General features: G+C 43.5%; 1 long non-coding RNA gene across 1 annotated transcript; it reads left to right on the forward strand.

Moving 5' to 3' along the window:
- Window positions 1-3,116: 3,116 nt before the first annotated feature.
- LOC134202125 (uncharacterized) lies at window positions 3,117-9,813 on the forward strand. The gene is made up of 3 exons (XR_009977152.1): window positions 3,117-3,220; window positions 9,496-9,559; window positions 9,625-9,813. It is a non-coding gene; the product is annotated as an uncharacterized LOC134202125 (long non-coding RNA).
- The last annotated feature ends 667 nt before the right edge of the window (window positions 9,814-10,480 follow it).

Genomic DNA, 10,480 nt, shown 5'->3' on the forward strand with positions numbered 1-10,480 from the left:
AAATTGTCGGTAAAAACGTGTGTAAAGATTTAAATCGCACCTCAGCGCCGCCAACGCAGGCTGCCCGACATAAAAACTCAATCTCACTAAGTGATGGCGTTGGCATACACTACATAAACAATGTAGTGCTGCCACCTAGGAGCGAGCCTAGGAGCAATTTGAAATGAACACTAGCGCTAAAAAGCAAAACACGGCAAATTTTAACCATATTTATCAGCACACTAGCACCACGCAACGGGGGCATAACGACACACTTCAAAATGACCAGTAAAAACTTTACACAAACACGCGAATGAACCTGTCATAAGACGAGTTTGAACAATCCCATTGAATTCCACCACTTAATTGTATCCTGACAGATACGTATTTCGACCTCAACAGTAAGGCCGTCTTCAGTGTCTTGTACTTGACTCGACTTGAGTCGAGTCAAGTACAAGACACTGAAGACGGCCTTACTGTTGAGGTCGAAATACGTATCTGTCAGGATACAATTAAGTGGTGGAATTCAATGGGATTGTTCAAACTCGTCTTATGACAGGTGAAAACATTCCACTAAAAAGCTCAAAATAATTTTCTTATCACGCGAATGAAGATGAACGTCTGTTCTCTGTGGTTGAACTAAATTAGCAGTTTGTTGAGAGGAGTACAGTTAGTGGTAAATAATCTATGAAGCAACTACCAGGTAATTTGAACTTAAAAACATAGATTTTAAATTACTTATACTCTTTGTACTAAACTACTATCACAGATCAGTTATCACAGTTGGATCAGATATCACTGCTGGAAGATCGTGAACACAAACAAGAAACGAGAAAGAGGTAATTGATTATGATAATATTTGAAAATGAAAGCACTATAAAACATAATATGTAGGAACCAAGTACCGTACAGTATCGCTTTCCGGACATAACGGATTGTTTAAAGAAGACACTAAACGTAAGTAATCAAGAAATCGCAATCAATGTATAAATTTATGGAAATCGAGTTATAACTTTACGTTTGTTTAACCATCAGGGAAAATTTAACATTCATAATAAAGATTGTTTAAGTTTTTTTTTTTTAACCAGTTCATTTATCAGTCATGTGTGACACTTTGCGGAGCCGCAATTCTCAAGTATGATATTTGTACATGGTATATCATCTTATCTTAACAGTTAGTTGGGAGGGGACATAGACCATAATACTCGTGGCGACTCAAGGGTAGAAAAACTTAATACAGGACGGACGGGGTAGGGATTTGGGTTTAGGTTATTTCAGCTGCTCATCCGGGCGGTTGACGTTGAACGTTGAAAACGGTTTTGCGTGGCGTCGTGCTCGATTTTGGTTCGTCAGGGAGTATCTTCCGGATGGCCAGAGCTTCGGGGTACATGGTACCACAGAGAACAGACGTTCATCTTCATTCGCGTGTTTGTGTAAAGTTTTTACTGGTCATTTTGAAGTGTGTCGTTATGCCCCCGTTGCGTGGTGCTAGTGTGCTGATAAATATGGTTAAAATTTGCCGTGTTTTGCTTTTTAGCGCTAGTGTTCATTTCAAATTGCTCCTAGGCTCGCTCCTAGGTGGCAGCACTACATTGTTTATGTAGTGTATGCCAACGCCATCACTTAGTGAGATTGAGTTTTTATGTCGGGCAGCCTGCGTTGGCGGCGCTGAGGTGCGATTTAAATCTTTACACACGTTTTTACCGACAATTTGTTCGAGCATCCATGTCTGTTCTCTGTGATGGTACAGAGAAACAGAATCGGACAAGAAAAAAAAACTGAGAAAGAGAAGAATATAGGCATTAAACTTTGATGTCAGCCAAGCAAAGGAAGGCATAGATGGCCTGCAAATATATCACATCGCGATCTCCCAAAACACCTCTTATATCCCGGAAGGGTTGTTTACCTCGGGCCACAAGGGTATCCAATAGTTGCTCTCTGGAGGCGTCATTTTCCGAGCAATACCAAACTACGTGATCGATGTCATCGTAACCGGCTCCGCACCTACATAGTTTGCTATCGACCAGGTTTATTCTGTAGAGATGTGTGTTTAGTGAATAGTGATTGGACATAAGCCTCGACATCGTGCGAATGAAGCCTCGACTTAAGTCCTCACCTCTGAACCACGCTCGCGCAGAAACTTTAGGAACTATAGAAAATAGCCACCGTCCAAGTTCATTGTGTGACCAAATCATTTGCCAATTTTGAAGAGTACTCTGACGGACTAATGGGAAAAACTCGTTATTCGAGATTTGTCTATCATAAACTTCACCTTCCTGTGCGCCCACCTTTGCTAGCGAGTCCGCCTTCTCATTGCCATAGATTAGGCAATGAGATGGGACCCATACAAAGGTAATCTTGAATGATCTTTCGACCAAATCACGCATCTGCTCTCTTATTTTTGTAAGAAAGTAAGATGCGTGCTTAACTGGTTTCATCGACCGGAGTGCCTCGATAGAACCACAGAGAACAGACATGAATGCTCGAACAAAATTTCATTAAAAACATGTGTAAAGATTTAAATCGCACCTCAGCGCCGCCAACGCAGGCTGCCCGACATAAAAACTCAACCTCACTAAGTGATGGGGTTGGCATACACTACATAAACAATGTAGTACTGCCACCTAGGAGTGAGCCTAGGAGCAATCCGGAATGAACACTAGCGCTAAAAAGTAAAACACGGCAAATTATAACCATATTTATCAGCACACTAGCACCGCGCAACGGGAGCATAACGACATACTTCAAAGTGATCAGTACAAACTTTTACACAAGCACGCGAATGAAGATGAACGTCTGTTCTCTGTGATAGAACTAAGACTATCCGAGAAGATGAAATAATGATCTACGGGCTGATCGGAAATTATCCCCAAAGCGAAATTAATTGCTGCCAGCTCAGCAACATAAACCGAACACGGTTCTTGAAATTTTCGGAAGGTGGTTGAACTTGCGTTGAAAACACCGAAGCCAGTGGATCCGTTAATGCGAGAACCATCTGTTGATCTCGCCCACTGTGCTTGATCGCACCTCCTATTCCAGCGACCTTGGTTCCAGTCATTACGTCAATCTTGACAGCTGTCGGGGAGCTCGGGTAGAAAGAGAAACGTCAAATACTTCCGGTGAAAAAACAACAACGTAGAACGTGTGAAATGCATCGAAAATTTGCTTAATTTAATTAATTTGTTAAATCTTAAATACTAGTTAATCTAAAATCCTAAATTATTAGTGCTATTACTAGTAGGTAAGACTACGGCTAAAGATACCATTGTAGTGCTATTGGTAATTCCCAATTGGTTTAAACAGGCTAGAAAGTCTATCTGGAAGGCAGCTCAACGATTCATTTCTATACTCAATTAGTTTGGTGAAGGTAAAATTATTATAAAACAACATTTTCCACAATAACAGTCTATAAAAGCAATATGCTATTATTAGGTCGAGCCAGCGAGTCGCGAGCTATTATCGAATTGAATCCGAGTACGAATTCATTAAGACCCATAAACGTAAGTAATTACATAACCTGAAATAGGAAGAAGAATAACTACTAAGAGTTGCATATATTGCAGGAAATTTTTAATACTGGGAATAAAGGTATTTAAAAGTTACGGAAACTTCTTTATTGTTGCTGGAAGCAACATTTTAAAAATTTCGTTTCGGATTACACCAAAAGAAGCTCGTCGATGGCGCCGCTAGCTCCAGCACCTGAACATAGCTGCTCACTTTGCCGATCGGAAGATGACAGCCGGATGGTAAGCTGCGATAAATGCAGTAACTGGTTCCATTTTGACTGCGTTGGAGTGACGGAAGATATTCAAAACGTCTCGTGGGTTTGCCCCAATTGCGTCGAAGAGACTGCCAAGATTTCGACGACTGTGTCTACTGCTCAAGCGTTAAAATCAACAGAATCGCATGCATCTAACCAACAACCTCCTCCGCTTACACCGAGCGCAGCACCGGCCACCGTCGCAGCACCGACTCTGAAGTTGTCTGTGGACCTACAACTAAAAATGCTTGAAGAAGAGCGAGCCCTCGAACAAAAATACCTTCACCGTAAATATCAGTTAATACAAGCTTCCAGAGCCGTGAATCACCCTGCATCCCTTATTTCCGGGAACGACGATACTTTCCATGCACCCCCGTGCCATTCCTCTCCATTGCGGCCGGCCCCATCCACAGCTCCCGCGCTCCACCTCCTTGAAGGCACAGGCGGAGTTAACGAGACTGCATTGCTAAATTCTAGCCAAATCGCAGCTCGTCACGCGGTGGCCAAAGAGTTGCCAGTTTTCAGTGGTGAACCAGAGGAATGGCCTCTGTTTTTTGCTACGTACGAAAATACAACGAGGTTATGTGGATACACATCGGAGGAGAACATGGTCCGTTTACAACGGTGTCTACGTGGCAAGGCGATGGAAGCCGTTAAATGTCAGCTGCTGCATCCGGCTAACTTGGAGCATGCATTATCCACTTTAAAAATGCTTTTCGGGCGCCCGGAAATTATAGTACATAGCCTCATTGAGAGAATCAATAAATTACCAGCCCCCAAAGCCGACAGGCTAGGAACTTTGGTAGATTTTGCCCTAGCAGTACGCAACATGGTCGCCACGGTGAGAGCCTGCAACTTAGAGGAGCATCTTTACAACATCACTCTTCTTCAAGGACTAGTGGAACGGTTGCCGACGATGGTTAAATTAAACTGGGCTACACATCGCGTGAATTTACCCCGAGTCTCACTCTTGGAGTTTAGCGACTGGCTCTACACAGTGGCAGAAGCAGCGAGCACAGTAACAATCCCTACTATTCCGATCACCTACGAAAACAAGGCACGGCGTGGGGCTTCTAAAGAAGAAGGATTTCTACACGTTCACTCCGAACACGAATCCGGTCCAAGTGGAATGTCGGGATTTAAAAATTGCTGCCTGGTGTGTCAGGGGTCGTGCAATGCTGTAGAATACTGTCAGGAATTTCTCCGACTCGATCACTCCGATCGGTGGGCCACATTACGTGAGCATAAACTGTGCCGAACTTGTTTGGGCGTTCATCGTGGAATATGTAGGTCAGGAGATATCTGCGGAAAGGGTGGCTGCGTCTTCAAACATCATCGTCTTCTTCATAATGATCGATCCGACACGCCCAGCAATTCTTCGAGGTATTCAGCACCACCAAATCAAACAGTTAATACCGACCCGAACGCAAATTTTAACCAATACAGCTGCAACACGCATAGGTGGAACGAAAAATCAGTATTATTTCAATACATACCCGTAATACTTCACCACAACGGACGATCGGTACGAACCTACGCGTTTGTTGACGGCGGGTCCGAGATGACACTGCTTGAAGAGGATCTAGCCGCTGAATTGAACCTCCGCGGAGAAAAGCACCCTCTATGTATTCGTTGGACTGCCGATCATTGTCGTTTCGAAGAAAATGCCGAACTGGTGTCCCTTCAAGTATCTAGTACGCAAAATAGTAGCAACAAATTTCCCCTCTCAGACGTGTTCACTGTGAAACACTTGAAGCTGCCTTCCCAATGTCTCTCTGTTTCGAAAATGTGCGAGAAATATGGCTATTTGCGAGGATTGCCTGTGGAGTCATATTCCAATGTTAGACCGCGACTGCTGATTGGGATGAACAACGTTCGGTTGGGCCATGCCCTGGATAGCCGCGAGGGAAGAGAACATGAACCCATTGCTACTAAGACACGTCTGGGCTGGACAATATTTGGTACTTGTTTGGACGATCATCCTAAACCTTCGACAGTGCCATACAGTTTCCATATTTGTTCCCATTCAAGCAAGTCCGAAGATGATTTACACACCGCCGTAAAGAATTTCTTTTCTCTCGACAGTTTGGGAATCACTGCCCCTAAAACAGAGTTGCTATCTGTAGATGATGAACGCGCGATGGCAATCTTGGAATCAAAAACGCGATTTGACAACGGTCGTTTCAGCACAGGTCTGTTATGGAAATATGACGCTGTTCGCCTGCCCAACAACAAAAGCATGGCTCTCCGGCGTCACCATTGTCTCGTAAAGCGAATGAAGCGGGAGCCAACGCTTGGTGAAACGCTGAGAAAGAAAATTGGCGACTATGTTCAAAAGGGGTTTATCCGAAAATTGTCGTCTGAAGAAATTAATAGTACTAATAATCGCGTGTGGTACCTACCCATTTTCCCAGTGTCGAATCCCAACAAACCAGGAAAATTCCGCATCGTTTGGGATGCGGCCGCGACCGTTGCAGGTGTGTCCCTTAACTCCGTGTTACTAAAGGGGCCGGACCAACTGAAGCCGCTTCCGTTCGTGCTCTATAAGTTTCGTGAACGCGCTGTTGCCATATGTGGAGATATCGAGGAAATGTTTCACCAAGTTAAGGTGAACGAAGAAGATCAGCCCAGTCAACGTTTCCTGTTTCAAGAAAGAGAGGATGTATCCGAGCCGGACGAATATGTAATGACTGTAATGACATTTGGTGCCACATGTTCGCCAAGCAGCTCTCAATACATCTTAAATAAAAATGCAGAGCGTTTCAAGAAACAGCTATCCACAGCAGTAGAAGCCATACGAGAAAACCACTATGTTGATGATATGTTGGCTAGTGTCAACACGGAAGCCGAAGCTATACAGTTAGCCAACGATGTCCACTTCATTCACCAACAAGGAGGATTCAACATGAGAGGATGGATATCCAACTCTCCTGCAGTTATGCAAGCACTCAACAGCAAAGAAATTCCCGAAAGAAACTTGGACCTTAACACTGAGGTCGCAATAGAGAAAGTACTAGGAATGTGGTGGGACATCAAATCCGACGAATTCCTATTCAAGCTCTCCAAGGAGCGCCATGCAGATCTCCTGTTCGACGGAAAGCATCCCACCAAAAGAGAATTACTAAGCGTCTTGATGTCCATCTATGACCCGCTCGGTTTAATAGCTAACTTCCTCATGCCACTAAAACTCCTGTTGCAGGAAGTGTGGCGATCTGGTTTGACCTGGGACGAGCCAATTAGTGCACAACACCTGCAGAAGTGGGACACATGGTTAAGTTATCTCCCGATAGCTAGTTCTGTTCGTATCCCACGGTGTTACACTTCAACACTTGCTTCAACATCATATGCACAAATGGACATCGAGCTACATACTTTCGTTGATGCCAGTGAGCTTGGCTACTGTGCTGTTTCCTATCTACGGTTTCAACTTTATGAGCACATTGAATGTGTTTTAGTGGGAGCCAAAACTAGGGTAGCACCCCTCAAATTTGTGTCAATACCTCGCTTGGAACTCCAAGCGGCTGTGGTTGGCACCCGCCTCGCAAAAAGTATCCAAGAAGGGCACTCAATCCTAATAAAACGACGCTATTTTTGGACTGATGCCGTAGACGTACTTTGTTGGTTGCGGTCAGACCATCGTGTTTACTCGCCATTTGTGGCCTATCGTGCTAGTGAAATTCTAGAGACAACCAACGTTTCCGAGTGGAGGCACGTTCCGACCAAAGATAACGTAGCCGATGAAGGAACAAAATGTCAGCGACGTCCAAGATGCGATCCTAAGAGCCGATGGAGGAAGGGGCCTTTATTCATTTGGAATTCAAGAGAAACCTGGCCTGCAGAACAGTACTATCAGAAATCAACCAAACTAGAAATGCGATCCAGTGTACTACACCATTCAGCGGGTTCAATGTGCAGTTTTTTGCTACCGGAGACATTTTCCAGCTGGCGACGTCTTGTGCGAACTACTGCCCTGATTCAACGATTTCCAGCTAACTTAAGAAAACAGAAAGCAAAGGAACTACTCTCCGTGGGGCCATTAACATGCGAGGAACTAAACAGCGCCGAGCAGTTTCACTACAGGCGTGCTCAACAAGATACATACTCCTACGAGTTAACTCGATTAAAGTCCACTAAATCCTCGTTAGGTCGGCCAGTCCTTTCTAAAAACAATCGTCTCTACAAGCTTAGTCCAGTTATCGACAACGACGGAATAATGCGTATTCACGGTCGCATTAATGCATGCGATTACGTGGACAGCGACACTAAGAATCCAATTGTATTGCCGAGAAGACACCCAGTTACTAAACTGGTTCTTCTAGATATCCACGAACGGTATCACCACCAATGCCAGGAATCACTCGTGAATGAAGCACGTAAAAAGTTTTATATTCCCCGATTGCGCGCTGAATGTAAGAGGATTACTTATGAATGCCAACGATGTAAAATAAGACGGGCCGCACCGATGCCCCCAGCTATGGGCAATCTTCCGAAAGCACGTCTAGCCGCATTTACTCGCCCCTTCTCATATATTGGAGTAGATTACTTTGGCCCGTATCACGTTGCAGTCGGTCGTAGAGTAGAGAAAAGATGGGGTGTGTTGGTGACTTGCCTTACTGTGCGAGCGATTCACATAGAGGTGGCTCATTCTCTCAACACGGACTCTTGTATAATGGCGTTACGTAACTGCTTCGCTCGACGTGGAGTTCCAATAGAAATCATTAGCGATCGTGGCACTAATTTTATTGCGTCTGAAAAGGAATTGAAAAAGGCGCTAGAAGCAGTCGACCAAGACAGAATGATGAGAGAGTTCATCTCGACATCCACATCGTGGGTCTTCAACCCACCTAATACCCCCCATATGGGGGGATCATGGGAAAGGCTGATACAATCGGTAAAGAAAATTCTTTCAGAAATTCAGTTACCTCGTCTGCCGCGTGATGAAGTGCTAAGGAGTAGTCTAATCGAAGTCGAGAATATCGTGAATAGCAGGCCATTAACTCACGTACCCATTGACTTCGAATCATCGTCCGCTTTGACGCCCAATCACTTTTTGGTTGGTTCATCCAACGGCCTGAAACCGTTAATCCCATTCGACGATAACCCGACAGGCTTGCAAAGATGCCATAAGAACTCGCAGGCTATAGCTAATATCTTTTGGACACGATGGTTACATGAATATCTCCCAACAATTACACGTAGGACAAAATGGTTTGCGCCGGCCAAGCCTCTCTCCGTTGGCGATATCGTTATTATCGTAGACCCTAAGTATCCTCGAAACTGCTGGCCGAAGGGAAGGATACTGGCCACAACAGTCTCCAAGGACGGGCAAGTTCGACAAGCGACGGTCCAAACAGCCACGGGGATATTTCAACGATCGGCAGTCAATCTCGCTGTGCTGGATGTCGGTGCAAATGGCAGTAAACCGGACATAGATCCGGCTACGGGGGGGGAGTGTTGATCTCGCCCACTGTGCTTGATCGCACCTCCTATTCCAGCGACCTTGGTTCCAGTCATTACGTCAATCTTGACAGCTGTCGGGGAGCTCGGGTAGAAAGAGAAACGTCAAATACTTCCGGTGAAAAAACAACAACGTAGAACGTGTGAAATGCATCGAAAATTTGCTTAATTTAATTAATTTGTTAAATCTTAAATACTAGTTAATCTAAAATCCTAAATTATTAGTGCTATTACCTACTAAGACTACGGCTAAAGATACCATTGTAGTGCTATTGGTAATTCCCAATTGGTTTAAACAGGCTAGAAAGTGTATCTGGAAGGCAGCTCAACGATTCATTTCTATACTCAATTAGTTTGGTGAAGGTAAAATTATTATAAAACAACATTTTCCACAATAACAGTCTATAAAAGCAATATGCTATTATTAGGTCGAGCCAGCGAGTCGCGAGCTATTATCGAATTAAATCCGAGTACGAATTCATTAAGACCCATAAACGTAAGTAATTACATAACCTGAAATAGGAAGAAGAATAACTACTAAGAGTTGCATATATTGCAGGAAATTTTTAATACTGGGAATAAAGGTATTTAAAAGTTACGGAAACTTCTTTATTGTTGCTGGAAGCAACACCATCAGTGAAATATCTGTTATTGCAATTGACATGTTCATATTTTTCAGAAAAACTCAGATTAATCCACCTAACGGTGATGGCGCCTTTCTCGCGCAAAAAGGTAATAAATGTAGCCTTTACGCTTACTCGATGATGTACAAGAAATGCAAAACAGTTACACCGTCTAATGTTATGATAGAAAATTTACACTATTAGACGACAGATGGCGCTGCCAAAAAGTTTCTCGAATTTCCTATGTTCGAATTTCTCACTTTCGGACAATTTCATAGTACTATGAAACTGAACGAAGAACATACTTACGCCTAAATGCGTGCAACACGAGCATCTTTATAGTGCGATGAAACTCTTAATGGAAGCCACGGATAAAATATTCATAGATGCAAGGCATTTTCATAACACACATTATTGTTCTATGTGACTATGTCTCATCACTATTTTAATATTATCTATTTTTGCAATTTGCAAATTATTATGAAATTCAATAGTGATTAACAGCGTTTTAGTCTCTGTCGGATGCAACTTGTTGCAAGAAAATCGGTTAAGAGTTTCTATGTGAAAATATTTCTAATGTTTTTTATGGCATTTTGTGCACACACACGCACACACATACACACACACACGCACACACGGACAGACAGACATTTGTTCAGCT

This window comes from Armigeres subalbatus, unplaced genomic scaffold, assembly GCF_024139115.2.
Source record: "Armigeres subalbatus isolate Guangzhou_Male unplaced genomic scaffold, GZ_Asu_2 Contig1026, whole genome shotgun sequence".
Taxonomy (NCBI): Eukaryota; Metazoa; Arthropoda; class Insecta; order Diptera; family Culicidae; genus Armigeres; species Armigeres subalbatus.